This window comes from Elephantulus edwardii, unplaced genomic scaffold, assembly GCF_000299155.1.
Source record: "Elephantulus edwardii isolate Elephantulus edwardi_28Jun2011 unplaced genomic scaffold, EleEdw1.0 scaffold00048, whole genome shotgun sequence".
Taxonomy (NCBI): Eukaryota; Metazoa; Chordata; class Mammalia; order Macroscelidea; family Macroscelididae; genus Elephantulus; species Elephantulus edwardii.
In genome coordinates this window covers 1,952,681-1,977,800 of record NW_006399798.1, presented here as the reverse complement: position 1 = coordinate 1,977,800, position 25,120 = coordinate 1,952,681, and the positions used below count along the sequence as shown (strand labels likewise).

Below are 25,120 nucleotides of genomic sequence, written 5' to 3'. Positions count from 1 at the left end.
TGAACCTTCTACCTTTTAATTAGCAATCAGGTGTTCCTCACGGGGTGGTGGCAATGATGGGGACCCCTCCTCCAAACACAGGCTATAGATGCTGCAGTGGGAAGAGGTGGTCTTTGTCCTCCTTCTCTGATGGATATTTGAATTCCTTGGATTCATTTTTTTCTGACTCGCTTTGCTTTGCCGCCCCGCTCTTCTTCCTTGCCCTGCTTTTCCTCAGGGCTCTGCCTTTCCCACCACTGGGCTGATACTCCACTTGCTTTCCGGCCAGGGCCTGACCTGCAGGATACGTGCACTGATAATGGGCCAGCTGTTAGGGGACCTGGACATGCAGGCATGTTGCTGGGTGTGGAGCCTGAGTCGGATCCACCAGCCGGCTCTCTGCAGAAGAGGCCACAATCTTGTAGGGACTGAGGAAGGGAGGACTGTCAGGAGGTGGGCAGGAGAGGGGGACGCAGGTGCTGTGACACTTGGGGCCAGGTGGGCTGTTCAGCGAGGACTGCTGATGGCGTGCCCTGGGCTGGCAGTGTGTGTTGTAGGGGAGGTGACAGAATAGTAGCGTGCAGTTGAACAAATTGGTTTAAGGGGAACTGTTATCGGACATCCTCTGCAGCCCAGGAGATTTCAGGCAGCTGGGCCATTGCACCTTTTCACTGAGCTCCAGGGACTTACGGGGAGACAGCCCCCTGGGAAGGTTTGGGTGAAGTGTTCTGCAGAAGCCCAGGGCAGCACCAGGCTGTGTTCTCCAGGCACTCATCAGCCCTCTCTGGGTCCAGGAGGCCATTTCTGAGGACATCTGCTGCGATGGTGCTGAGGACTGCGGTGGGCGGAGGGCAGCTGGCCTGGGTGCACCAGGACAGTCACAACACTGTACTGGCCCTTGTAGTCTTCATGTTACTCTTCCATCCACCCTCCCCTGCCTCCCTTGGTTGTGTATGGTCGAATCAGATTGCCCCTCCTTCTCCAGCGGAGCACCTGGTGGATTCAAACCACACACCTTCAGGATTGCAGCACACCTTCTTGTCCCTAGGCCACCAGAGCTCCCCTGTTGTCTTTAAATGTTCCTTTTGTTATATGGACCCTCTAGTACTGTCTCCTTCACTCTGGCCCCAACTTCTGTTGTGATTTCAGCACAAGTTTCCAGAGAAAACTGGTTTCCATGCACCGTTCCATGCACTGCTTTTGCTCTGCGACCTTGATTGCATCCCTGCGATGTCACAGCACTCTTCCTGCTTGTTTGTTATTTAAAGAAAAAAGTCATTTAAGTGAAATTGGCTTTTACCTAAATGAAAGTTTTGAGTTTTAAATTAGGTTTCACTTAATGAGTTTTGGTGTAGTATGAAAAATATTGACAATTGAAAGGCTGTGTGTAGATAGACGTGTGTAAGGCTATATTTTCTTCTAGACTTGACCTGAGCAGCCCATCTGCGCACATGCAGAAGTAAATGCGAGGTTGTGCCTTCTCAGCCAGATGCCAGAGGGGTTTGCAGAAACATTACAGAAAACAAAACAAGCAAAGAGAAGAGTGTAAACAGTACCGCTCTACTCACAAAAGTTTTTTAGTGAAAAGTTATCATTTGTGGTAATATGAATTAAGTACCTTATTAGAATTATTTTTAAAAGAAGTAATAAAATTCTCAAAACTTTGCTTTTACTTTCTCACACAGTAAATATTAGAAGTATTAACCAGCAAAGACACTCTGAGGGTCCTCAATAATTTCACGTGAAGCACTTCTGAGTCTGAAAAGTTGAGAAGGGCAGGTTTACGGAAACGAAACAGCAAGTTCTGTGATCCTTCAGATCTCTGACTGCAGGAGACGGGCTGGTTTCACAATCCGAGGCTGGCGTCCCCCAGCCCTGCACATCTCGGTCCACATTGTGGTTTTACACCCAGCATTTATACACACGTGAAAATTGTGCCTCCTCTGGGGACAGCAGCGTGGATGCTATCTGGAGCATATTCCACATTGACCCCAACCTCAGAGACTGGAGACCCTCGCCTGATGCACACAGACCTTTCTGAGGGCCTTGAACATGGCAGAAGAATAACGTCTTTAAAAATCAGCAGTGAGACGCCAGCCATTACTGAAAACTGAGTGTTTTAATTAAAAATATCCATCACGGGGCGGCTGCCCCTCTGTGCTATTTCTCAAGTGTGGCCAGCGTCAGTTCCCGGCGCCTGCACTCAGCTTCCTGCTGCTAGCGGGCTCCCCGAAGTCCTTGGAGATGAACCCCTTCAGCATTTGTTCTCCCCTTTACATTCTGTCAGGGGTAGAGGCAGGGCGGTGGGCGCGTGGAGGTCAGCGCTCGGTGGGCCTTACTCTGGGCCCTGAGCGAGCCTTGCCAGCACACACCTGGGTGGCCCTGTGCTCGCCTGGCCTGGCGTGGGTTCCCGCTCATTGCAGCGAGGCCCCTCTGGGCTGGCCAGAGCCTGTCAGCACGTGCTGTGATCCACAGTAATCGCCCGCTTTGCGACCACAGCACCCTCCCCTGCTTCAGAATAGTTTTATGGGTGTAAAGATCTGGGCCCTTGCTTTTATCATCTAAAAGCTACACTACAGGGGAGGGGGAGGATGGATGCCCACCTTCCTTATTTTCCGCTTGTCCAGCTGCGCCACCTTTGAGCATTTCTACTGCAGTGAATGTAGCAGTGGAAATTCAGTCGGCTTTTCTGATTGTCTCAAAGGAAATCACAACCCTCCCCTCATACCAACCTCCCGCCTCTTCTTAAAATGTGGAGTTTTACTGGAACAAACAAGCAGAGAGCCAGCCCCCCCGGGGGACCTGGCTGCCCCCTGCAGACCCTGCAGACCACGGAGCCTGCCTGCTCAGGAGGCTGGGTGAGCTGCTGAGGTCTGCAGAATGGCCCTGGCAGAGGAGGGGCGTGGGCGTGCTTTTGATGTTCGAGTCGGTATTGCTGGCTCCTCAGATCTTTCGCACCCTCCTTGCTCTGCCCCGTGACTCCGTGATGCCAGGATGCGGGAGTTTGGGGGTGGGGGTGTGCAGGGACTTGACTAGAACAGTGACTGCAGCACTAGCCTGCTTATTGTTTGGACCCAGAGGTTTCCGTCTTGGCGACCTGTACTTTTGCACAGTCTTCATTAATTTCCGTTCAAGATTAAAGGCTGAGGAGTTCATTTGAATATTAGTTCTTGCTGGCTCTGCTGAAAGGAGCCTGTGGGGTGGAAATGCTCTGGGGTTTGCAGTGGGTCCACGGGAAGCAGATCAGCAATCCTTTTTCCCAAGTTCCAACGGGTGGATGCGATCCACTGACCTTTCCTATAACCATCTGCCTCATCCGGGGAAGTTTGTGAGTACTCAGTGGCACTGGCATTGAGGAAGGGGGCTCCAAATAGTGGGTGGTGGTCAGAGCTCTGCCTTTCTAGATCTTTAGTGTCATGTGTTTTTGGTCAAACATTCTTCTAAGTGGTACAGCACTGGTCTGTCCACTTGCCATATAGAGGTAACTCGTGGTTGCTGTGATGCTAAACACTGTGACACTGATGTGATGACAAATGTGATAATGGTTACACATGGCGGACAGTGTTTGGTGGAGTGCCCCGATTAAAACAAGCTTGGAAGCAGGAGTGGCATCCACTTCCGAAATAGCTTGCCTCTGGAAACTCTGAACGTGGAGAAACGATGAAAGTTAAACAAGTGTTCAGGTCTTTCATTCATAGGGTCGCTATGAGTCATCTACGACTTGACGGCACGTAACCACACAACAGTGTCACGTGGATGGGGCCGATATGGCTCCTTGCCTGGGAGGATCGGAAAGGCTTCTGGAAGCTGGTGGAAAGGGCCCGCTCTCATGTGGTGGTGGGAGGTGTGGCTATGCTGTCCTGTGTGGAAAATACATACACCCTTCTCCTCCCTGGTGTGGAACTGTGCACATACATGTTTACTGGACCCTACAATACAGCCATGAGCTTTCCAGGCCAATGTTGCAGGAGCCTCAGGACAGAACTGGATTGCTAAGTGCAGACGCAGCCTTGAGAGTCTCAGACGGCGTCCTCACTCAGCCTCTTCAGAAGACAGAGGATTCTCCAATGAAGTGTTTTTCAGACAGTTCTCAACTGGAGCGAGTCCAAGATCCTGGGCTATTTACAATCTGAGATGGGCCCTGCCAGCCCTCTGGGGCGTCCAAAGCCCCCTGAGGGGTGACTGAGGGTCTCTGGAAGGCTGAGGGGTGGCCCATTGCTCGAAGAGCTTAGGTGGATGGAGGCATAACTGTCTTTGGGCGTGCTCTTAGCTACAGAAAAAGAAATCATGCATCTGTCCCACTGGAAGGAGCAGACAATATAGAATAAAAGTCCTGCATGTCTACTGGCAGGAAGCAGGTTGAGAAAACTGCCCTCTGCACACCGGGCGACAGCCTGGAAGCAGCTGAGAACCACACTGTGGGGACAGAGCAGGCAGCTCTCAGCTGGAGGGCAAAGGCCACTCAAGTGCAGCCGCCATGCCGCCTGGTTTCCCCTTTGCACAGGACTGCCTGTGTCCCACCTGTGCTGGTCTCTGTCCCACCAAGGGTGGGTGTGCTGCCTGTACATGAGGAGGGGTGCAGGCAGCCATGTCTTCACCTGGACTGTCAGAGAGCCTTAGTGGGTAAGAGCCCCAGTGGGTAAGAGCCTCAGCGGGTAAGAGCTCCAGCGGGTAAGAGCCCCAGTGGGTAAGAGCTGAGGTCTTGAGCGAGGCGTTGTGTGCATTTCAGATGTGGAAGGGAGTGGGGTGGTGGTGGTGGCTAGAGGGCAGTGGATTGCATTTTCCACATATCGATGAGGCAGTGTCTCCTGTTCCACGTGTTCTCCTTACGCTGTACCTGTGACCGTCTGCTCATCAAGGGCCCTGGATGAACTGGTCACTGGCTCAGCGTCTCCTCTTCTCCAGGGAACAGTCATTCTTGGAATCCAGCCTAGTGCTTGGAGCCCCGATAGCCCAGTTGGAGAGACCACAGTGAAGAGGTCAGGAGCTGGTGTCTGGTCAGCTGTCAGCAGCTGTTCCAGGCAGCTCTTGATCACCACCAGCTTTTGAGTGTTACCCACTGGGCCCTAGACGTTGTTGCCAGGGGCAACCGTCCCCTGTTTTCTGTCTACATCTCTGACCCTAGAGTCAGAGTGGGAGCAACAGGTGAATGTTCACAGTGGAGTTGTGGCGTGGCTTGATAGCAGTGTCAGTGCTGGGTCGAGTGTGCTCCAAATCCCAGCAAGTGCTCTTCTTGCTTGGTCCTTAGCCCTTGGCAAACCTCAGAGCTTTGGAATCCCACACCTCCCCAGGTAAAGCTCTTGGTCAGATGACTCCATGGCCTTGCTTCCATGGGCGAGTTGCACTGGGTTTTTCTTGACTTGTACCATGAGATGGTCATTGCAGCGGGAATACCTTTTGTCGTCTGCTCCTTTCCCTGGTCCATGTTTTTGTTGTTTTCCTGATGCTTGGTGAAAAATGGGATTTACTGCATTGGTTGGATTTGTTACTTTCCTCGCCCATCAGACTGTTTATTTTTGTCATGAAAAGCATCTTTGTCAGCAAGAATAATCTTACCTTTATCCAGGCAATCTGATCTGTAGACTTTGTTGAGTATATTAAAAAGGATTTAAAATCTAATCTATCCTGTTGTCAACAAGAGAAACCTATCAAGGAACTGTGAACACTCTGAAAGTTCAGAATGCCGAGGCTTTGACTAGGTGAGAGGTGGGTCTCATATCATCCAGCACTAACAAGTACCTCCTTTGGGGGGAGGAGAGGCACGCCTGCCCATCAGCAGGGTTTCTGGAAAGCTTGTCCTTGCTGGCGATGATGGACCCTTCGAATTGGGGAAAGAAGGTGAGGGAGGAAGGAAAGGTCCTTATTTGTTGGGTAATTCAAATAGTACCAGCTTATGTTTTCCTTTTAGTTTATGTCTCTGCTAGAATAAACATTGTTTTGGAGAATGAGAGAGTAAACACTGAATATTGGCACAAACATTGACTATTAAGGAGAAAAGTGAATGTTGGCACATACATTCACAATTTGAATCAGCCACTTTCAATTGACCACTGAAGTATGATGTCATGGTCGAGAGAATCCTCTTTGGTGGTTATGGTTAACTGCCTGGCTGCTTACCGACCTTGGGCCAGTAGTTCGAACCCACCAGCTGCTCCATGAGAAAAGACCCTGCGATTACTCTCCTAGAGATTACTGCTCAGGAAAGCCTGTGGGACCATCCGCTCTGTCACGCTGGGGCACTGTGAGTTAATCCCCTGACTGACACACAGCAGTCACCAAGGGGAGGTGGTGCATACACTGGGGGAGGGGGCTGTTTGCTTATTTCTTTAGAATTCCATGTTAAATATTAGGGAGAGAAGGAGCTTTTCTGAACTTACATTCTGTGCAGACATTGAGTGCTGGCAAAGGAGAGTGGCTTTTGTGAGACTATCATTGAATTGTAATTAAACGTTTTAGTACCTATAAAATATATTTGCATTACAAAAGTGGTTAAAATGTCTTGATCTTCCTCAATCCAGATAATATCTTTGGATAAAATAATGAGTTAGTTGTTTGATGGGAGGAGGGAAGGGCAGGAAATTGTTCTGGCAGTAGGATCTGTCTCCGATGTTCCCAAGAGTGACACCTTGAGGTATACGTCCCTGTTTGTCTTGAAGGTGACATCCTGATATGTACGTCAGAGTAGTATACTTTCTCCATACCTATTCAATAAGTCTGCTGAGCAAATAATTTGAGAGCTCATCTGTGTGCAGAAGAATGTGGCATTAGGATTGGAGGAAGACTCATCAGCAACCGGTATTAGACACATGACACAGCTTTGCTTGCAAAAAGTGAAGATGACTTAACTGAAGTAAGATCAAAGACTATGGATTCAATATGGATTATACCCCAAATCAAGAAAACAGAGGTCCTCACCACTGGACTGTAGACAACATCGTGATAGATGGAGAACAGATGGAAGCTCTAACTTATTTCATTTCACTTGAATCCACAATTGACACCCATGATAGCAGCAGTCAAGATACCAAAAGATGTGTTGCATTGGTTAAATCTGTTGCCAGTGAAAGAGCAAGAATGTCAGTGTAAAACAAAAAAGTGCACCTGATCCAAGCCGTAGAATTTTCAACTGCTTCATATGGATGTGAAAATTGGATGATGAGTAAGGAAAACATTAATGAGCAGGGTATTGTATGAACACATGTTTTCATTTCTCTAGGGTAAATAAATCTGTAATTTTGTTTTTTTAAATTTAATAATTTATTCATTACAAACATCTTTTTTCCCCTTTTTAAAAATTTCCTACTAGTTTATTTACAAAATTCGAATACATTGTTTTTAAGAACAAATTCTTCCTATTTCCCTCACCCTGTCCCCACCCAACTTGTACAACCCCATGATTAATCCCCCCACCCCCACCCCAGGGAGCTCTGGATGTAATTTGTAATTGGCTGTGCTGGTAACCCGAAGCTGGTGCCTCTCTGCTGGCTTGGATCCACCAGTTGTTGAGGAGGAGAAGGATGGGCAATCTCTTTCTGGGTAATTTATAATCTTCTAAAAACCCACTGGAGGGTGATCTGTGAGTGAGCTCTGACTTCACAGAAATGAGTTTGGGGAGTTTTTTAGTTAGATTTTTTTTTTTAAGTTTATTCATAATTGCCAAAATTGGAAGCAATTAAAGTTGAAACAATTAAATTCAACAGATGAATACATTCTGGTCCATCACACAGTAGAACCCTGCAGTGAAGTCAGCCCTTGATATATACGACTTGGAAGAATGTCACACTTATACTAAGTTATGATATGTAAAAGATACAATATTGTTAAAAAGATGTATCTGTAATGGTGGAGAAATAAATTTAGAGGTTGACTAATAAATATGATTACGGAGAGTTTTCATACAAAGAAAAAGAAAAACTGAGGAAAATGGATGCCTCTGAATTGCGGTGCTGGGAATATCTCTTGAACTACCAGAAGAACAATAAATGTCTGGGAGGAGGTGCGACTGGGTGCTTCTTTGAGGATGGACGGTGACACTTCCTGTCACATACTGTGAGCATGTCGTCAGGAGGGAAAGGACATCACACTGAGAAAAGAAGATTTAGTGAGAGAGAGACCCTCTGGGATGGCCCGACACTGTGACACTGGGCACAGCATGGCTGAGATCGTGACGCCGGCACAGGACACGGCACTGTTTGGATTGAATGGTGTAGTCAGCTGAACGGCACCTTCAACAACAGTAACAACAGCACACTGAAATGAAATTACCCACATTTGTGATTTAGTCCTACTTTTCTGCTCAACACTGGCTTTGTGATCACACGAGTTTCTTTTGTGACATTTTAAATTTAAGAAACTGTGAAGAGATTGAAGGTGGCAGAGTTAGGACAGATTGAACATGAGTTCTTTGCTGTTGGTTGGAGCTGAGGAGCTCGGATATGAGTGTTTGGAGCATGCATCGTGTGTTCCTGGAGAGGAGAGATGTTTGGCTCGGAAGCTCTCACTTGTGGATGAAGGCTGGCAGCGAATGTAGAGCTCTGTAGCCTTATCAAGTGACAGTGGGGTGTTCTCATGCAAAATAGAACTAAGTCCTGGTGTGGACCACGGGAGCTACCTTCGTGAGTTATGAAGTAGCTAATACCTGCCTTACGGGTTATTTGAAAATGAAAAATCACGCGTGTCAAGCTCCAGCACAGTGCCTGATGCACAGACGGTGCTCATAGGTGCATGTGCTTGGCCATCTGTAACGAGGACCTGCTAGATCTTTGGCTCTGGCACTGCTGGTGAACCAGTCTAAGCCAGTAGGTGCTGGTTCAGACCCAGCTAGTTTTGTAGAACTTGCCCATAGGGTTCCCCAGGCTGGGATCTTTACAGAAACAGTCTGGAGTAGCTGTCTCTCCTGGAGCTGCCAGTAGACTTGAGCTGCCAACCTCTTCGTTCACAGCTGAGCACTGAGCCACTCTGCCACCAGGGCTTCTTCTCTCTTTATAATAAGGAGCATCTTTAAGTTAAAGGCTATTTCGTGGAGTAATCTGTCCATGTTAGCTGCTAAGCAAAGGCCACACCTCTCCAGCCCCTTGAACCTTTCACCTTCTCAGCTGGAGAAAGAGAAGTGGGTTCCTGTTAAGATTTACCACGGCTGTTTACAAACAGTGCTGTCAAAACTGGACATCTATCTGCAGAAAACAGAAAACAAGATCCACATCTCACCCCATACACAAAACCCAACTAAAGGTGCATTAGAGACCTGTGGGTAAAACAAAAAACTCTAAAACATGGGAACAAATTTAGAAGCCCTAATCCATGGCATGAACCAACTCTGAAGCATAATCAAGAACCCACAACCTGGAGAAGATACAATACAATGAATGAGATCTTTTAAAAGTTCAGTCCTTATGTGCAGTAAAAACCCTCCCCAGTAGGGTAAGATGGAAGCTCACAGACTGGAAAAAAATATTTGGTAATGAGATATCCAGTAAGGACTCATATCTAAAATCTCCAGGCTCCTCCAGCACCTCAACAAGAAAAAGACAAATAATTCAATTACAGGATAAGCAGAAGATGTGCACCAAAGAGGGTATGCAGATGACCAGCACGTAGATGAAGTTCCACAGAGCAGCAGTGAGGCTCATTTACCCCGCCATCACCTCACCCAGCGACAATGGCAAAGTTCAACAGGACCGCAAACAACAAGTGCTAGTGAGGACTCCGCGAGATTGGAACTCTCAGGCTCTGCTGGCGGGAGTGTGAAATGGTACAAGCGGTGTGCGAGGCAGGCTGAGGCTTCCTCAGAAGACTGGAGAGTAGATGTAGCATTTCAGCGAGCTCTGTTACTCCTAGGAATACAGAGAGAACAGACATGGCCCAAACAGATGTGTGCACACGCCACGTTTCCGGCATTATTCACAGTGAGTAGGAGGTGGAAGCAGCCCGAGTGCCCATCTAGAAATGAATGGCTAGAGGAACTGTGGTACGTCCACACATGGAGTAGCATAAAAACAATGACGAGCTTGTCAAACTCTTCACAGCACACTGAGTTGGAGGACACTCTGCTGGGTGAAGTAACAGTCCCATAAAAGGGCGACTGCTGTATAAGATCATTGTTACAACCATAGAGTGATTATGGGGTGAGCGAGGGCGAGGGGAGCAGGAAGAGAATGATAGTAACCAGGGCGTTGGAGTAGGTGGAAGGGGGCCTGGAAAGAGTGGGTGATCAGATGTCATGAGTAAACGCTGTTGCAGCTAACAACCCGAGAGCAGGATGTTTGTTATGGAATGAAGAAGGGGAAGCAGGAGGATCTGTATAAATTAGTGAGTGAAAAACAAAGAACTTAAAGCCCTGGACCCTGGAGGGTTGTCTGAGTTGGGGCAGCAAGGTTTGGATTTGAGCTCTCACTCTGAGGAGCGCTTTCCCTGGCTCTGTGTCTCATCTCCTCCCTTGACTGAGGCTGCAGAATGGAATCCTTGCCTGAGCTCGGAGGGCTTAGGTTAGACATGGGGCTGCTTTTACCGGTAGGGTTCTTAAGCCTTTTCAGTGGTTCATGCGCTAGAAAGAAATGTCTCTGAAAATGGATACATTCTTCTAGTGGTTTATGTTGTGATGGACAGTTTTTTCCCTTGTCTTTCCTTGGTCAAAGCAATTGATCAATTTGGATCTTGTTGTTGTTACGTGCTGTTGAGTTGCCTGCGACTCATAGCAACCCTGTGTTCAAAACCTCTGAGGCCTGCCCTGTCCTGAGCCAGTCTCACTGACTCCAACACACCGACACATTGTCCCAGTTCCTGTGTCAGTCCATCTCATCTGGAGTCTTCCTCTCCTCCCTTCTGAGCATGATGTCCTTCTCCAAGGATCAGTCCCTGCTGGCCACGTGCCCAAAGTATGTGAGACCCAGCTTCAAAATCCAGACCGGAAACTTGGTTTGACCCTCTCTAAGACAGACCTATTTGTTTTCTCGGTGGTCCGTGGTATGGTCAAGACTCTTCTCCAGCACCACAACTCAAAGGTAACAATTCTTCTGTCATCTTTAGTCACTGGCCAGCTCTCTGCTGCGTAGCACGTGATTGTGAAGATCGTGGATTATTTGGATCTTGGGGGTTGTCCTGTTGTTGGCACACTTAAAGGATTTTGTTGTAGTGATGATATGGGAAATGATTTGCCTTCTGTTTGGATTGATCCCTCCCTCCCTCCTCTTCTATTCAAAGCCTTTTTGGGGGGGGAGGGGAGCTCATCAGATCACAGTATAAGCTTTGCTTATCTGTCTACCCCTTAATGTGGCCCCTTAGCAGTCAGCAAGCCCCTGCTGTGATTGAAATTCAGCTCTAGATCTCTGAGGGGAACTAGGAGGTTAAAGATTCATCATCTAACCAGGAAAATGACCCATAATGGATGAAGCAAATGAAAGAGGTCACAAATTAGGTATCAGCAACCAAGGATGAGGCGCGTGAACAATGCAGCAGGTTGCCCAGTCTCCGAATTCTAGTTTAAAAAAAAAAGGAATTTTTGATAGACCTTTTGGTGTGTGTGTTTTTTTTTTTTTTTAAATATACTTTCTTGATCCCAGGAGTTCAACTACATGGACAGTGGTTACACTTGACAGGATGATTTGTCAGAGAACAATTGAGGTAATTCAAATGAACAAAAAAATGAGTATCATTTACAGGATCTTAAGTGAGGTTGGCCTTGAACAGCAGCTTCCTTTCCAGCACTTCTGAGGTCTACAAGACATTCCTAGAAAATGGGCTACTGTGAAAAGGAAGACTGCCTGCACCAAATGGGGGAGGGGGAGGGCCTGTGGCTTTTCTTTCTGATTGAATTGCCATAACACTGTCCTTCCGGCGGCTGAGAAAGGTTCATCTTTTCTTTAGACATCATTCGGTGCCCTAAGCTCCTGCGGGACAACTCTGACACTATGGGAATTGTGCCATTTTGCTAGCTCAGATATGGCTCATGGACCCAGCACTCCATTAGAACTACTAACTCCACTCATAGTCATTCTTTTTACAAAGGGGGTGCTTCTGGGTATTTAGGTCCACATTCTATCTTAAGGCTGTGTATCCGGCTTTCATAAGTTGTTTTTGCAGGCCCACTTTTCATCCCTGCCCATCTTGTAAGTGTCATGTCTTCATCTTCTCGACTCCAGCTACCCGTGCATCTCCTACTCCTTCCTGGCCTTCTTCAAGTTCTCCCACAGTCCGAAATTGAGAGAGATTTTACTCCCGAGCCCGTGGTGGCTGCCTTGTTGTGTCGCTGTTGCTGTGGTTTCTTTTTTAAAAGACCTTTGGTTTTTTTAGAGCAGATTTAGGCTCACAGAAAAGCTACAGAGTTTCCATACATCCTCTCCCCTCTTTGCCCGCCTTGCTAACACTGGGCATGCCTGTGGTATTTTGTTACAGTTGATGAGCCAGTGTTGCCAGACAGTTAGTAGAGTTCATAATTTGGTAACTTTTTACTAAATTGAAATCTGTTTGGAAATGGTATTACTCTGTAGCTATTGATAACCCCCCAAACCAGTTGCCACAGTGCGTTCTCGGTCATAACACCCCTGTGGACAGGCTACTGAGAGCAAAGTTGTCGTTCTTCTGACATGCATGCTTAGATCTAAAAACCACAGTTCTGCTCATTTAAAAAAGAACTGCATCTTTCAGTAGTTTTAGTCTCATTTGCCAACAGTGTCTTTCCCAGGTTCATGTGTTTTTTGTTTGTTTTAGAAAAAGAAAACAAACTTTACTGCACATATTAGTGTCAATAACTCAAACGTAACTCATAACTCGTTGCCCTAGAATTGCAGGGGAGTCACAGAGGCCCCTCCAGCGGGTTTTCAGAGCTTGTAAATGATGCAGGATGAGCCTGGCCAGCTCTCTCCCATGGAGCTGCTAGTGACTTGAACTGTCTGAGAAGCATGGCCCTTGGCTTGGCTGCACAGCTCCCTCCCAGCTGGGCCACCAGTTGGAACCAACTCGTCGCTGACCCTCCAGCTGCTCTTAGAGGCTGTCTTAGTCTTGTCAGAGGAGAGTGCCCATCTTTCTCCCGTGCATGTTTGGGATGGTGGTGCCGCCCCCTATCACTAGGCCTCCAGAGCTGTCTCGTACGAGCATGTTGTTGTTAGATGCCATTGTCATCCTCATCACCTCTGATAGACTTGAGCCTCTACTGGAAGTCACTGTGTCAAACCATCTTGCTGAAGGGCTTTCTTTTTCGGACCTTCAGCCTTCCCCAACCTGACACCTTTCCCCCCAACAAGATGACAGGAGTATGTAGGTGAAATCTCACTTTCCGTAGTGAAGCCACGCTGCTTGTGCTTGGCCCAGGGCACATCTATTACTGACAGTCCGTGGGATAGTCAGTACGATCTTCATCCTTACTCATTGTCTCTCCTGTGCACAGGGAGGCATGGAGAGGCCCGGGAGTTGGATCAGGGGCATCTGTACACTGACCTCGTTGCTCTGTAGCTCTTTGCTGTCCTTGACAGCAGGATTTTCCAATGCGACATGGTTTGGTTTTTCTCTCTCTCTTTTTTTCTTACTGTGTACTGGCGAGTCAGATCCGACTGGCACAGGACGTGATTGCCCTTCCTTCTCCAGCAGAGCATCTATCTGATGGATTCAAACCACGTGCCTTTGGGGTTACAACGCAGGTTCTTGCCATTACGCCATGATTTTTGATGTCTTGACTGCTGGTACCAAGGGTGTTAATTGTGGATCCAAGTGCCATAAATTCTCCAGAGTAAAGTCCACATGCACACAACATTTTCCTCCTCGTTGCTGCCGCCTTTCCTCCCGCTTTGACTGTTGTGCCCGTGTTCTCTTCTCCTCCTTGTCCGTCATTCTGTCTTTCACTGTTCCCTCCCCTCTTCCATCGGCTTGTCCCCCAGGCGTCTTTATCATCTTCCTCCTTCTCCTCCTGTCGATTCTCTCAGTTTCAACACTCTTCATCATCCAAGCGGACCCGACAGCCTTTCCTTTCCTGCTCTGGTCGCATGCAGCGAAGCCCGCTTATGCCCATGCACACTGACCCGACAGAAGCATTCCTGGGTTTTGCCTGTGCGATGCCCGTTGCTGTTGGTTTCCATGGCCCATTAAAGTTTCAGGTTCCTGTTAGTGAGGAGGGTCCAGTGGTCTTCATTTGCTTGGGGAGTAATTAGAAGATTATTACATTACAGCATGGCCTGGCATCTCAGCGCAGTTCAGGTAATGGGGAAGAGGAGTCATTTCTAACTGCTTTGGCGCTGAGGTGTCAGGCATTAAACCTCCGCTTGGGGAAAGCAGGAAGGTCAATGGTCTGTCCAGTGTCGCTGAGGCGGATGCCAATGTGGTCGTCCGGCAGAGCCTTGTGATCTGTTACCTAAAGGGTGGCCTTGGACTACTCTGCTGAACACAGCGCTGCATGTCCCACCTGGGCCGACAAGTCGGAGTCCACTCCACGGCAGCCGCAGGGGCCGGGCCTGGTTTCTGTGACCCTGCGCACTGTGGACGCCCCTGCCTGGCCCCGCACTGTCCTCACTCTTGGCTGGCTTATGCCTGCTGTCGCAGCCCCTGTGTCCATCTGCCACCTTGAATCGTGCTACTTTTTGCCAAACTGTTAACGTTTCCAAGCATGTGTCCTTCTCCAGAGACTGACCCCTCCTGATAACATGTTCAGAGGGTGTAGGAAGTGCTCTGACCATGCTGCTTTCTGGACAGAGATGGGTTTGTTGTTCTGGCAACCCCTGGGAAATTCCACCTTCTCCCCCAACCCACAATTCAAAGGCAGCAGTTTTCACTCATTCCTTAGAGGCCTGTGCTGGGGAGAAAGACTGGAGAAGGAAGTCTTCATCGCCTTGCCTTTTGGAGTTCACGTCTTCAAGGAAAACCCGGAAAGCACTGTGGCTCTTAGCGTTAACATTGCTTTTAGTGAAGGTGCCACATATGTTTTTAGTGACAGTTTCCCCACACTCAGCTCCTTTTCCTGCACAGTTTGTTCTGTGACCTTGGTTACATATTACACAGCGTGTCAGCTCTCTCGTCAAGTCTCTTCTGATTGTTGCATTTCCAGTAATCTAGTTTCCCAGCCCTTCTCTTTTTGGTCTTTGCTTTGAGCATGAATGTGGACTGCTTGGTTTCCCAGGCCATTTTTAAAGGAAGCACAAGTGATACTGTTGATTTGATGAGCAAAGCTGGTGTTTACCAGGAGACAACCTCACGAAGCAGTTTTGGTTCAGGGTTTAAGGCATGCTCCAGGGTGATGGTGATGATGGACTTGGGAATAGTTGGAGTCTCTTACACACTTACCTCTCATTCCCTGCACCCCTGCTCCTCAGCTTGGTATCTGGGTCGCAAGTGTCTGTGGAATTTTGTCTTCAGAGCTTGTCCTTCATGGACATGAGAATGCTTTGATTACGTGGAGACTAGTTTCAGTAATGGGATCGGTTTCCCTGTGGGTTCTTGTGATTAAGTTTGGTGTTGCTTTCTTAGAGCCAAGTTTAAATCCAGGGTTATCCTGAGACAGCTTGAGAAGCAGGAGAGGGCAGCACAGAGGACAAGCCCACAGGTCGCATGCACCTCAGTTGTTCCTCATTTGCTTGTGGTTTGTTTCTTTCCTTTTTCTTTTCTATAGTTAGAGACAAGAAAGTTTGTTAAGACAAAGGAAAGTTTATGACGCAAGAGAGACACCCTCGGAAAGTGAGGCTAGGCCCATGTTAGGAGTAGAGAGGTGAGAATGGATGTCTCTCTCAGTTTTTGTTGTTTAAAAGCCAGAATTTTGTGCTTGGGCCCTTTGTTGTTGGATCCATCTGCCCACACACATCTCCAAAGAGTGAACACATCTACCTTCCCTGCGCCCGAGTCACTCCCAGAAGATCATGCCCTCCTCAGTGCCACTCATGGTGGCGAGTCCCCAGCTGTTCCACAGATCCCTGGCCGTTCCCGTGGTGTCTTACCGGCTTGTCTTCCAACCCAGCATCCACTTGTGACCATTTGGCTTTGCTCCTTCACTCTCTGCTCGGTTGAGCACTCATTTTAATGGACTTGGACTTGTTGAAAGTCGTGAAGGGGAAGGCCGTGTTCCGTTCTGTAGGAATTTCCTTACTGTGCTGATGGGTTGCTCCTTTGTCCCTATGCTGCCTACGAACTGGAGGTTCAGTCTGGGGGTGTGGCCTGTGGTGCTGTGGATGAGTCACTGCGTCGTCTGCCCTGAGCTTGGAAAAGAAGGCTCCTCTGGCATTCTGAAAAAAGGCACTGTTTTCCTTTTAATGATATTCTTTTTTATTTGAGTGAAAGTTTATAAATCATACTGTTTTCTCATATAATCATTCATCGACGTTTTGTTTTATAACATTAATTCCCATTGATTAATGTAATTAATTACAGTGTCTACTCACTCAGTTATTATATATTGCCTTTCCCCCCCCAACTTATTTATGTAATTTTCACACTCTTCTCATTCCCTTCTCATCCTTTTCACCTCCAGAATTGCTGTTGTGTGTAAACCTCTCCTTGTAGACTAGTGATCTGATGTTAGAATTGCCATTTTTGTGACTGACTCACTTCACTCATTAGCATAAAGACTTACGTGCAAGTTCAAGCTGAAGCTAAAGAAAATGAAATCAAATCCACCAGAATCAAAATTTGACCTTGAGTCTATCTCATTTCAATTTAAAAATCATCTCAGGAACAAGTTTAGGCCTGAACACAAAGGAACAAAGATCAGACGAGCTGAGGGAGAATATGGAGAACGTCTTCCATGAGAAATTCAGAAGGTCATTGCAAAGACCCGGGAGGAAAAGAAGACTGGGGTGGATGTTGGAAGAGATTCTGAATATTGTTCTGGAGCACTGAGAAGCCAAAGCAAAGGGAAGAAATCAGGAAGGTAAGGAACTGAATAGAGAATTTCAAAAGGCAGGTTGGAAAGACAAAACAAAGCATTATAATGAAATGTGCAAAGAGCTGGAGTCAGGAATTAAAAAAGGATGAACTCACTTGGCATTTCTTAAGCTGAAGAAACTGAAGAGCAAATCCAAGCCTTGAGTTTCAGTCTTTAAGAATGCTGTGGGCAGAATATGGAATGATTTCAGCAAGCATCAAAAAAAGATGGAAGGAATACACAGAGTCACTGTACCAAAAAAAAATAAAAATGGCGAACACAGAAGAATTTAATGAAACAACATATGACCCAGAGGCAATGGTGATGAAGGAGAAAGTTCAAGCTGCTCCAAAAGGAATTGGCAAAAAATAAGGCCCTAGGAATGGATGGAATACCAATTGACATATTTCAACTAACACATGCAGCTCTGGATGCATTTACTAGGTTTTGCCAAGAAAGCTGGAGGACAACTACCTGGCCAACTGACTGCAAGAGATGGGTATTTGTTCCCATTCCAAAAGAGAATGATCCAACAGAGTCTGGAAATTATTGGACAATATCACATGCAAGCAAGATCCTGCTGAAGATTATCCAAAACCAACCGAAACAGTGCATTTGACGGAAAACTACCAGAAATGCAAGCTGGGTTTAGAAAAGGATATGACATTAGAGACATCATGGCCACTGTTAGATGGATCTTGGGCAAAAGCAGAGTACCAGAGGAATGTCTATCTGTGTTTCATTGATCACACAAAGGCATTTGACTGTGTGGATCACAAATTGTGGCTAACCTTGAGAAGAATGAGAATCCCAGAACACCTGATTGTGCTCATGTGAAACCTATACTTGGACCAGGTAGCAGTTATCAGAATAGAGCAAGGAGACACTGCATTGTTCAAAATCAGGAAAGGAGTGTGTCAGAGATGCATCCTGTCTCCATACCTTTTCAATCTCTATGTGGGACAGATCATTTGGGAAGCTGGACTTTATGAGGAGTAATGTGGCATCAAGATTGGAGGAACAACCTGTGTTATGCAGATAACAAAACCTTGCATGCTGAAACAGAGGAGAACCTGAAGCTTTTGCTGCAGAAAGTCAAGGACTTCAATATGGATTGAAGCTCAACCTCAAGAAAACAAAGATTCTCACCATTGGACCAGTTGGCAGCACCATGATGGATGGTGAAGAGATTGAGATTGTTCACAGTTTTTAGTTTGCTTTGGTTACACAATCAACACTCTTGGCACCAGCAGCCAGTAAACAAAAAGATGTATTGCAATGGGAAAGTCTGATGTTAGAGACCTCCCCAAAGTACTGAAGAGCAACAGTGTCAGTCTGGAGACTAAGGTGCACCTGATCCAGGCCATGGCCTTTGCAATTACCTGCCATGCATCAGAAAGCTGGACAGTGACTAAGGATGTCAGGAGAATTGATGCCTTTGAGCTGTGGTGTTGGAAAAGAGTATCGAATATACCATGGACTGCTAAGAGAACGAGCAGGTTTGTCCTGGCGAGGGTTAAACCAGGTTGTTCCTTGGAGGCAAAGATTCTAAAGCTCTGTCTGACCTACTTTGGTCATGTTGCAAGGAGGGACCCATTCCTTTGAGAGAGAGACGTCATGCTTGAGAGGGTGGAGGGACAGCGCAGGAGAAGATGAGCCTTGATGAGATGGATTGATTCAGTGACTAGGATAATCAGGGTAAGTGTGTCAAAGAGAATTCAATTGGCACAGGGTAGAGCATGGTTTAAGACTGTTGTACCTAAGTCGCTATGAGTTGCAGGCAATTCTATGGCACATAACAACAACATCAACATCTAAAGAAAACTTGTTTTTTTGGTGAGGATTCCTCCCCTCTCCTAAGCACACGATCTTGTTTGGTATCTTTCTTGTCAAGGATAAATTTTCTTGAATTGTCAATTATTCATATGAATCCTGTGTACTTGATGAGGCACAGGCCACACCCACACACATTTTGGGTGTTCTATGCTATCTGAAACAAGACTGGGTTGGAATGCCTGGGAAGTGTCTTTAGGAGACTGAGGGACTCAGGGCAAGGGTGGGGCTTCAAGGGCAGGCTGGCCAGCACCAGGAATGCCACTTATGTGATTGAGCTCTGTTGAAATGTCAGATGTTTCATAACAGAGATATTTACCACAATTAGAAAAAAAATTCTCCCCATCCATCAGAGTTGCAAAGATGTCAAAAAGAAATATACACAGACCTGGGATGTAGCAAATGGCTCAGATCATAAAAGTGGCAGTTTCAGGCAGCTGTGCCTCAGATGAGGACACGGCTGTGGCTGTCCCGCGTGGATTCAGGGCTGTGGGCTTCAGTGTAGACCACAGTTTGTGGGCATCACAGCCTGGAGGTCACTTGCAGCTTGCTGGGATGATGAGGGCCTGGCTCACCAGGCTGGTGTGGGCAGGGTCTGGAAATCCAATCCACAGCATTCTCAGGCCCAGTAAGTATTTGGGCCCGGATGATGTAGCCTCCCTCAGACTCCTTACAAGTTCTTCGTCCAAGTGTCAGAGTCCATGCTGGGTCGTTTAAACAGAGCTAGAATGTGCTGCAAGATGTCTAGGACTAGGAACAGACCCTGACGTAGACGAGACCTCAGGGGAACACCTGGACCTTTGGGGTGAGTGTCAGAAGCTGCTGTGCGCCCCAGGACATTCGTCTCCCAGGACAGTGCCTCACAGCGCTGCTTTCCCAGGCTACTTCCTGGGCAGCTGTGTTGATGATGGGCCTCGGGTCGTGTGCTGACCCCTTAGTTGCACTGGAGTCTGAGGACACAGTTCTGTTTCCTTCCTCAGAAGGTTTAGATGTGTCCTGTGGGAGATTACCGAGATGTACAACAAACAAGCAAGCCCCTAAGCTGGCTGCTGTTGGTGGGGTCCACCTTGTGGTGACCCCATCAGGCTTTGTGGGCAGTGAGTCTTAGGGCAGGAAATTGCCTCGCCTTTCTCTCACTGCAGCAGTCAGGCTCCGATGTCAGGGTGACAGAGGCCATAAAGGATGACTGGGGCTCCCGAGGGGGGCGGAAGCAGACAGCTCGTTACGGACTCTCAGCCTCAGAGGACTTCATTTTCCTGTCCTCTGATGCCAGCGTAGGAGAGGGGGCTGCGATCTGTTTTCTTCTCTCTTGTCCCTTCCACTTTTGCTGCGGCCTCGCTCAGGATTTGAATTTCTCTGTAACAACTTCCTTTCTAATCTCTCACTGTCTGTATTCTTTTCCTTCTTCAAGAATGTTTACCCTTGCCGGAAGTTGTCACTGTTAGGTCCTGTTGAGTCAGTCCAAGCCCCGAGACCCCTGTGCAGCAGGATGAAGTGTGGCCTAGCCTTGTCCAGCCCCACAGTTGTTGTGGTGTTTGAGCATTGTTACGGCTACTTTGTCAGTCCCTCTGGTGGAAGATCTTTTTGGGCCAGCTGCCTGTTTTCAAACTCTGATGTCCTTCTCCAGAGACTGGGCACTCCTGACAACATGTCCCAAGGACGTGAAACCGCATCTTGCTGTCCCTGCTTCTTTTTTTTTTTTTAAAAAATAATTTTTTTATTAATTTTAATGAAAATTTACAGAGACTTTGGATTTCCATTCATTCATTGGTGTACTTTTCTCCCTGCCTACCACTCCCCCTCTAGTACGCTCTTCTCTTTGAGAAGTAAAATAAAAATTCTTGCATTGTTATGCAATCCCTCCCCCCCAGGTCTACTCCACTATGCAGCCTTCGGTCTAGACTCCTGTCATGACAATAATACCTAATCACATATCCCTTTCAAACAGTTCTCTCCCTTCTCTGTTTCAATGCAGTTTACATTATTTATCCCATCTTTCTCAGTCTCTCCCCAATCCTGATGTCAGTCCTATTTTACAACAGTGGCATCATGCAGTATTTGTCCTTTTTTGACTGAGATGTTTCACTCAGCATAATGTCCTCCAGGGTCACCCATTTTGAATAATATTGCATGAGTTCCTTGTTTTTCAATACAGCGTAGTAGTCCATTGTGTGAAAACGTCCCAGCTTCTCTGTCCATTCATTTGTTAATGGACACTTAGGTTGTTTCCAACTCCTTGCTATTGTGAACAAAGCCGCAGTAAACATGGGTGTGCATAGTTATTTTGAGCCGTCCATCTGACTGTACCTCTTCAAGACATTGGCAGTCCATGGCATAGTATTATTCACAAATACTACACTTCAGTGGCATCCGTTTCTCTTGAGTCTTCTTCATTCATTGTCCATCTTTTGCATGCATATGAAGTGACAGAAAGTGACTGTGGCTTGGATCACACTCACCTCAGTCCTGAAAGAAAGCCGTCTTTGCTTGTTAGCCCCTTAAAGAAGTCTTTTGCATCAGATTTGCCGAATGCAGTGTGCTGTCTGCTTTCTAGACTGCTGCTTCCATGAGTAGTGTTGTGAATTTAACTAAAAGGAGACCCTTGCTGGCTTCCTTTCCCCTCTCCTTAGCCTGATGTTACTTGTTGGTTCAGCTGTGAGTACTTTTGTTTTATTTCTGTTGAGGGTATTCCATTCTGAAGATTGTAGCCTTTGATCTTCATCAGCAAGTGTTTCCAAATCTTTGTTTTCTGCCAGCAAGGTTGTGCCATCTGCATAGCACAGGCCTTAGAGGTTTTTAGTACTGACGGCATGTCCAGTTTCTTGGGCTGTTTGCACAGCGTGCAGACGGAGCAGTGTGGTGAAAAGATACATCCGTGATACGGAACTTCTGTCCAAACCATAAAGAAGACCTTGGTTCTGTTTGATTGGCTGCTTCTTGATTTGTCAAGGTCTGCATAAGTCAAGTGTTTGTCCCCATCTGTCTGATTCTGGAAGCACCACAGAACCCGTCCACCATGGGTGACCCTGCTGGGAGCTGGTGAGGACCTGGAGTAGCTCTCCCGTCTGCTCATGGTCTGCATTGTGCCACACCTGTTAGGAGGTTTAGCCCGCCACTGTGCTGATTTACTCAGTTTGCTTGGAGCTCGGTGAGCTCCGTGTACCTCTGAGAGTTTGATAAAGTCAGTACCTGGTAACATTGTTGGATCATGAAGAGCGGAAGAAAAATGAGTCTGGACTGGATGACTCCGCCTCCTGATAAGGCGGATAATTGTAATCTACAGTAGGAGTAGCAAAGCCACACCCTGCTTTATAATAAAGGAAACCTTTAAATAGCGTTGAAGCCAATCCCTGTGTTGAACTGTGGTATCTTCCCGTCCCCATGAGAGAGACACCTTAGCAATGGCCTTGGTCTTGTGTCCTGACTGGGAAGGAGTAGCGAGGCAGCACTGAGTCCTTAGCTCGCTGACTTTGCCAGGGCCCAGGGGTGTGCGATGTAGGGTCATGTTCTGCTGTGATTGGCAGGGTTCTCAGGAGTAAATGAAAACACAGCTCAGTCTCTGTGGAGATGCCAAGGCTAGCCAAATGAGCTGTTTTCAGGATTTTCAGAGTATAATAAAATTATATTATTTAGAGTATTGAATAGACCATGGACTGCTAGGAGAACAAACTAATTTGTCCTGGAGAGGGTGAAGCCAGGCTGCTCCTTGGAGGCAAGGATTCTGAAGCTTTATCTGATATATTTTGGGCATGTTATAAGGCAGGATCAGTCCTTGGAGAGGGACATCATGCTTGGGAGGGTGGAGGGGCAGCGCAGGAGAGGAAGACCCTCGATGAGATGGATCAATTCAGTGGCTGGAGTAATGGGGGTAAGTGTGTCGGACGATACGATTGACACAGGATAGAGCAGGGTTTAGGGCTGTTGTACATAGGGTTGTTGTACATAATGTGCTTGCTTCATACCATTGAATGTTCTTTGAAAAAAATTGAGCAGCTTTATTGAGATACAGTTTAAGACTAAGATCACCCATTTAGACTCTACACATCTGTGATTTTGAGTATATTAACACAATTGGGCAGCTTGAGCATATGTTTTGGAAGATACCGTGTCCCATTAGGGGGGCCCTTACCTTGGCCCCTCTGTGACATACTCTGCAGGTTTTTGCTCCTACCTGGAAGGCCGCACCCCTAGCAGCATCTCAGGAGGAGGATGGGTGAGTCACAGCCTTTCAGACCCAGTGGAGTAGCCCCTGGGAGCTGCCTCCAACTTGATGGCAATGAGTTTGTGCTTCTCCCCTTCAATGGGAAAAAGTGATTGTGTTTTGATTTTATATTGTTCAGCTATTAAAAGTTCATATCTTCTGGTGGCCTAGTGGCAAGAAGCTGCGCTGCAATACTGAAGGCCCGCGATTTGAATCCACCAGATGTTCCTCTGTGCCAGTCGGGTCTGATTCAACAATACACAACAAGAAAAGAAAAAAGTTCATATCTAGGCATGTATATCGTCATGTTATCTGCTATGACAAATAGTTTTATTTCTGCTTTCTCCTGTAAGCAAACTGAATTTACAGGAAACTGAGCTTAAAGACCAACCTCCTCCCACGAAGTGTTAAATGAAAAGGCAGAGGGTTCATTCTTATCCCTGAGCGGGCCATTCATGGGGCTGGCTCCCATGCTGACCACTGAGGTGGAGACGTGCCTTTGCAGTTTTCCTCACGACCGTCCAGGCAGGCTATCGGCCCTGGCAGGTGACCACCTGCTCCATGTCTGAAAAGGATTAGTGTTGAATTTCCTTAAGAAGTGACTTGCTTTAGTTCCCCCAAGGCAGCAAGGGGCTCTACAAATATTTTTCTTCCAGAAGAAAAATCAAGTCCTTTAAAATGAGCTGTGACTCACTCTTCCTTGCCATCAATGTGGTTCCAACCACAGATGACCCTCTATTGGGTTTGTGAGGCTGTGAAGGGGACAGGAGGCCCGCGGTTCCCCCAGGGAACTCTTGGTGGATTTGAACCACCATAGAGGTGCCGACTTTGCGTTTGCATAGAAACTCGGTGCAGACTCAGCCCCCAAGTGCCGTAAGATGAACTCCAGTGATTGCTCTTCACCAGGCTCTCGGCCGCTAATGGTTTAGGAGTGGAAGGCCAGGCCTGCGTCCTAGCCAGCGTTGGTGTGGAAGCTCCACTGACACCCTGTACCGCGCTACCAGGAAGACCTAAAAAGGAAAGCCTCCAGGATCATGACATCATGGAAGCCAGCCCCGGGGGCCACCAGCCCCGGGGACCGCCAGCTCCAGGGGGCCACCAGCTCCAGGGGGCCACCAGCTCCAGGGGGCAGACACAGCAGTGTGTGAGGATGTCCCAGGAGTGGGCAGGTTCCTTCCGCTGTGGGAAGTGTGACTGTGGGTACGAGCCAACTGGATGGCTCCTAGCAACAACAACATGGTCACTGCGGTCACGTTGACACACTCAGCCATCCTGTAGGACGGAACGGGACGGCTCCTGATGACTCTGAGGCTGCCATCTTTACACATGGCATTATCTTTCTCTGTGCAGCTGCTGATGGTCTTGAACTTCTGACCTTTTGGTTAGCAGCTAAGCTCTTAACCACGGTGCCACCAGGGCTTCTTGACAATCAGCTGGAAGGGCTCCTCCTAAAAGTTTCTTCTGCCCATCTTCTCTGACCTGATTTTCGGAAGGCTCTCTTTCCCAAGGGCCTGTGATGTCCCATATCCTCTGGCCTTGCGCAGTAATGGGGGAGGTGGAGGCAGGGCCGGGGCTGAATGGCAGCCCACAGAGTCTACATGATGTCACCCCCTCTCCTGTTTTCCCCAGGCTGTTTCAGGGAGGGGGGCTGGTTTACTAGCCGTGAAATAGGCAGAGCTGGGCCTGGAATTGATGTGTCAACTGGACTAGACTGTGGCTCATGTGAGAAATCCAGGTAATCCACCGAAGACTTCACCTTCATCTCCAGTTCCTGTTGAAACAGCACAGAACAGAGAGCAGGAGCGCGGGTGCCGCTGGTGGGGACGGACGCTCTTGTTCTGGCTGTGCGGTTCTGCCTGGTTCTGACTGCGTGGTTCTGCCTGGTTCTGGTTGAGCGGTTCTGCCTGGTTCTGGCTGCGTGGTTCTGCCTGGTTCTGGTTGAGTGGTTCTGCCTGGTTCTGACTGCGTGGTTCTGCCTGGTTCTGGCTGCGCGGTTCTGCCTGGTTCTGGCTGCATGGTTCTGCCTGGTTCTGGCTGCGTGGTTCTGCCTGGTTCTGGCTGCGCGGTTCTGGCTGCGTGGTTCTGGCTGCATGGTTCTGCCTGGTTCTGGCTGCGCGGTTCTGCCAGGTTCTGCCTGAGCGGTTCTGGCTGCACGGTTCTGCCTGGTTCTGGCTGCGCGGTTCTGCCTGGTTCTGGCTGCGCGGTTCTGCCTGGTTCTGGCTGCGCGGTTCTGCCTGGTTCTGGCTGTGGGGTTCTGCCTGGTTCTGGCTGCG

At 47.8% G+C, this 25,120-nt stretch overlaps 1 protein-coding gene and 1 pseudogene across 2 annotated transcripts in view; one reads left to right on the top strand and one right to left on the bottom strand.

The window, feature by feature from the left end:
• Window positions 1-25,120, top strand: part of RPTOR (regulatory associated protein of MTOR, complex 1) — a 285,559-nt gene that overhangs the window by 40,419 nt on the left and 220,020 nt on the right. The window lies entirely within an intron of this gene.
• Window positions 1-25,120, bottom strand: part of LOC102847434 — a 48,763-nt pseudogene that overhangs the window by 22,611 nt on the left and 1,032 nt on the right.